This window comes from Pistacia vera, unplaced genomic scaffold (assembly GCF_008641045.1).
Source record: "Pistacia vera cultivar Batoury unplaced genomic scaffold, PisVer_v2 Contig503, whole genome shotgun sequence".
In the NCBI taxonomy this organism is placed as follows: domain Eukaryota; kingdom Viridiplantae; phylum Streptophyta; class Magnoliopsida; order Sapindales; family Anacardiaceae; genus Pistacia; species Pistacia vera.
The window spans coordinates 569,718-575,440 of NW_022196339.1; the positions used below are offsets into that span (position 1 = coordinate 569,718).

Consider the following 5,723-nt stretch of genomic DNA (forward strand, 5'->3'; position numbering starts at 1 on the left):
CTCATGGAAAACAAAGAAACAATTTACCGTATCGCTCTCATCAGCAGAGGCAGAATACAGAGCCATGGCCAAAACCACATGTGAGGTCACATGGATTCTTGGATTATTACAGGATATGAATCTACAAGTGGAAACACCAATTAAACTATATTGCGACAACAAAGTAGCCAACGACATCGCAGCCAATCCAGTCTTCCATGAAAGAACAAAGCATATAGAGATTGATTGCCACTTTGTTAGAGACAAGATACAGGAAGGTATAATTAAAACAGAGCACATCCGAGCCTCAGATCAGCTAGCCGACATATTCACAAAACCATTGTGTCAGAGGCAACATTCACAATTATTGGGCAAGCTTGGAGTTCATGACATTTATAAACCACGAGCTTAAGGGGGAGTGTTGACATGTGAACGACTGTACAAGCCATATTTGGAAGATTTGTAATATCCTCCAAGTATGGTAGTTTAGGTAGAATTATATTATTGCCTTGTATGTATTGATTTACATTTATTTCCTTACATGTTACATTTGCAATTGTATAAATTGTAACTCTTGTACATGAAATATAATATACAAAAATCATTCTTCTCTCTTTCTTCCCTGCTTATACTCTTTCGGCATACTCAGCAACTTTAGTTGCTTATCTGCCTCTCTTCTTCTTGCACTCTTTGATAACTCAGTTGCCTCTTCTCTTCTGCATATTTCTCTCTTCTTGCACCTTTGCTAACTCAGTTGCCCTTCATGCTACTCCAATATCAGATTCTTACATCTTCAACAGGCGCTTGAGTGACAAAAGAGAAGAAGATCCCGGTTGTACCTCAGCTCCCAAATTCAATTTACTGGCCGGTTTTAGTTGAGAGAAGAGAGAAGGAGATGGTTGAGAAACTGAGAAGGAAAGAGGGGAAGAAAGAAGAGTCCATGGCGAAGAGGATGCAGATGGAGATTAGTTTTAGGAATTAGGGATGTAGGCCTGGGCTACTTTTTTTTTTTTAACACGGGTATGGGTCCAAATTGACTGATCTAGTGTGAAAGACGCTATATGAAACACAAAAAAAAGTCATCATGGTAAGCTTAAAACCGATATTATCATGGTGATGCTAAAACAGTAAAACTTGCCAATCGGTGCAAAATTAAATGAAACTGTAAACAAGATGAAGGGATTTTTCAACTCAGAGACAACTCAAAGTCTAGAACGACAATCTGACATATAAATAATCAAAGTTAAATTAATCATTATCCTACCCCATCCACTACAATTTAAATATCAGTGAATCATCAAATGTAAAATATGAAATACCAATTCTTCCTTCCTATCTGTGAAGAAAAAGTAAACAAGAGCAAGAAATCTTATGTCAAGTCCTAAGCATTTTATCTTTTCAATTCACTTCAACCTCAGCAGATAGGTAATTCGACTGAAGGACTTCTTGACCAGAAACTTTCGCCTGGGAAAGCTTCAGTACTTGCACAGCTTCCTCCACTTTGGCGGCTAACGACTCTGGTGACTCCAATAAAAGCAGGAGTTCCGAGTTGTCCATCTCCAAAAGCATCCCCGTTATTTTGCAACAAGATCAGGCTGCACAAGCGTTTTATATTTTCAATATTATGTTGAATACATTTTTAAACTAGGAACAATATGCAATATTTACCTGGTGTTTCTCCACAAGGGGATACAAGTGTTCGCAAGTATCTGTTTCTGCTGCTCTGGAGTAGCAGCAGCGAGCATACTGTTCAGCATCTCTGGTTTTCGTGCTACCACTTCAAAAGAGTTAGAAGCAGCAGATGTCACTCCAGATCCTTTATTCATATCACCTGTACGGCCATTTGGTACATATTGCTTGCCCACCCCGCTGTGATATACAAAAAGTATAACAAGTCATTAACAAAAAATCAATTTGAATAACATTAAAGACGACATCATCTCTAATTTTGCAACTCAAATTAACGCAAGTAAAACCTGACATGCTACCTTAGGTTGCATTTAGAAGTAAACAAGAATTTTGTTGATACAAATATAAGAATAAGAGACCAAGATTAAGAGCTACACAGCAGTGAGATGGAATAACATGAAACTGTAACTAGAGCAAACCCTAAAATGTCAGCACACGAAATGTATTGATAAGATTGAATAGTACAAAACAAGGATCCAAACCTGCTGATTGCTTGAATCTTTGAAGGCGCCACAGATTGATTGGGATGCTGCATATAGTGAGCCCAGTTGTGGAAGCACATGCCCATTCGTCCTACCCCGGTTTTGTCTATGCTGTTTCTGATTGTGAGCCTGTTGACAAAAATTAAAGGCCAAAGTAAGCAAGTGTGTGGATAACCATAACCTAACAGAAGATCCCCACAGATAGTAGATTTAGTAAAGCTGGACAAGCACTCTTACAACTGAAAGTGTTGATGCTTGAAATGCTGGTCTGGCTGAAGGAGCAAAGCATTTGCCTCCATCCAGCCCTCAAACCCAATGGTTGGTACATCAGCCCAGCGTCGGGGGTAATTGTGAAACAACACCAGAAGGAGCTGTATAGTAGAGGAGAATATCCACCAGGAATTACATTAGCTGAAGGTCCCGAATCCAGCCATCTGCTGTGCATACTGAAGCTGCAGTTGTACTTGTCTATCCTCCTTCCTTTGAGCAATAGCCCAATACAACGCTTGCGGTGAAACATATCCTGTTAAGTATAAAATTAATAAATAACTGGCAGCTTATACCAACATTCCTTAAAATAATCAACAAGTTCTTTGCTAGAAAATATACTTCTCACCAAATCCGTGAACCTAATATATACTTTCTACTAAATAGAGGCTAACAAGTTGGGTATTAACATACCTAAGTTGATGGCTCACTTGAATCTTTCCGACTTTCATTAGGCGGCATTTTTATAATACTGGATGGTATAGATATCCGGCATAGATATGGTGATAGCAACCATTGTATAAAGATGTGCAATCATTAAAAACACTACTTATCTCCATCAATGATACCAGCATCATAGAATGACCCTTCATAGTAATAGTCACTATATCCTTTGAACCTTATACAAAGAAAACCTAGGTAAATAAAACGAGTACTGGTACATCTGATATGATTATAGGTACTACAGGATAGGAAGGAGGGGAGCTTCCCTTCTTCCACGTTAGGGCACTGAAAAGTAAACCCATTTTTAAGTCCCAAATCAAAGCTTTATCGACTTACCATGAAAAGTGCTCACAGCTCTGCGGCCTCCTCGGGGTAGAGAAGCTGACAAATCCAAAGCCCTTACTTATTCCTTTTTCATCTCGCATAAGTTTTGCGGAAGTAATGGTGCCACACTGACTGAAGTGCTCTCTTAGCTCTTCATCAGTGACATCATCATCAATGTTCTTGACATAGATGTTTGATCCCTACAATTTATACGAAGATATGCAAGAATAAGAAGTAAAAACCATATGTAAATAAATCCGAGGAGTGAAATTAAACCAGTCACTACCTTGTATTTCAAGATTTTCTCATACGTTTCTCCTCAAACTGGCGACGCAATATTTGCTCACGCTCTGCTTTCTTTGTGCCCTTGCTACGTACAGCACCTTAGACCCTACTCAAGAGGAATAAAGTGAAACAGGAGAACTTTATTAGGCCACTGTCAATCCTCATTAAGGCAAATAATAATAATAATAATACAAAACAACACAAGTTGTGATCCATCATTGCCTCAATGCCTGTCTAGCATCATCTGGATTATCGAAGTTCACGAAGCCGAAACCTCTCGAGGCCCCATTTTCATCCTTTGCAAAAGCCAGGCTAGCAATTTTCCAAACTCAGAAAATTTCACTGTCAGAAGTTCTTCCGTGACATCGATCCAAATTTAAGGTACAGATCGTATATTTAGCATCAGGGCTGGGCAAAACTCGGCTTTTCTAACAAACTTTCCAACATATCTGCATCATAAATTATAATCCTAATTTAAGAATGTAAACATTAAGAGACCAAGAAGTGGGAATAAAAACCAGAAAAGAGACTACATCTAATCAGATTCTCAGACAGAGCATTAAAAACCAAAAAAAAAAAAAAAAAAAGCTGCATGTACATCTGCTTGTCACCAAAAGTGGAGCCATTAAGATTCTCAATAGCGGCATTTGCAGATTCCTCAGTCTCAAATTGAACAAAGCCATGTCCTTTACTCTTCCCATCCTCAGAGGTCGCAACTTTGCAAGATATTATTGTCCCATATTTCTGAAACATCTCTTGCAGCCCCACATTATCAATCGAGTCAATCAAGTTCTGCCAGAATCCATGTTACATTGCTGTTAAAATTAGAGGGAAAAAAAAAACAGTGGAAGCTCAGTCTGATTTATATTTTGTTATAGTAAAAAGGGAACAGACCTTTACAAACACATTCCCTACTCCACTTCTTCTAGCATCAGGATCACGGCAAGACCATGAAATCCTCAACATTTTACCATTGACCTGAGTATGATTCTTTTCCTCAATAGCGCGAATTGCTACCGAAATTAAAAGAGAGAAAAATCAAATTAAGGAGGAATTATTTCAAAATTTGATATATATATATAATACATAGATCAGAAAACAGCAAGTGAAGGAGCGAACATGAAAACTAATTCCTCTGGTATAAACTTCATTGCAATGCCGGACACTACATACAATCCAGAACTAAAAGCACCAGAAATTTCCAACAATGTGTAATCTTATTGCTTCCTGTACATGCATCTCTAATTAACACATTTTCATTCAAACCTAGGTGTATAGAGCTAAATCAAGTAAATGACTTAATTTTCTTCCCATTAAAAGAATATGTAATGTATCATTCATTTCCTATCACAACAACCAAAAATATAACTGCAGCAAAATTGACAGAATAAATCAATCACAAAAAATCATAAAAATAAAAAAACAATTACATCATCTGCCAAAAACAAAATCATAATGCTAGCGTGGTTGCAAAATTCTGCAAGCTCACAAAACTTTCCTTTCTCTTCCTCAAGATTTTCCCACCATCCAAACAGCACCATAATTATTTTCGTTAGGTCGTCAAACCCCAAACAAACTTAGATCAAAACTAATAAGTAATAAATAAACAAAACCATGATCGAAGTACAAGCATTAGTACATTACTAATGTCCACGTTGCGCACAATAACAATAAAAATAAAATAAAAAAGTCTATAAAAACGAAAATAAATCAGAACTAAATATTAAACGAAATGAAGAAGCATTATAATATTATTAAAATTATGAATAATATTAAAATGAAAAAGAACGAAGAAAAATACCATCCTGTAGCGAGAGGAAGTTAACGTAACCGTAACACGTGGACCTGCCAGTACTGGAGTCTCTACAAATGCGCACGGAGGCGAGGCTCTTGAATTCAGAGAACGCTTCATAAAGTTGACCATCTGTGACGTCAGGGTGCAAATCACCAACATATAGTGACACCGGAGCCGCGGGTGTGACCGTCGATGGAACCGCCATTGGCCGATTATTAAAAAACAATAATAAATAAAAACACTAATAGAAAAAGGAAAAAAAAAAAAAAGAATAACACCACGAAAAACCACCGCAATTAGTAATAAATAATGGAAATGGTTTCAGAATTTCGCAGGCTTTAATAGATTGGGCTTATTGTTGGTAAAACTGAAGGTGAAATGAAAAGCGTTGAGTCGATGTGTGGATTTGTTAGGGAAGTTACAGAGGTTAAGGTAGTAAGTGATTAAATAGGAATAAG

At 37.4% G+C, this 5,723-nt stretch overlaps 1 pseudogene; it reads right to left on the minus strand.

The window, feature by feature from the left end:
- Positions 1-1,377: 1,377 nt before the first annotated feature.
- On the minus strand, positions 1,378-5,470 carry LOC116105779 (annotated as a pseudogene).
- Positions 5,471-5,723: the final 253 nt, after the last annotated feature.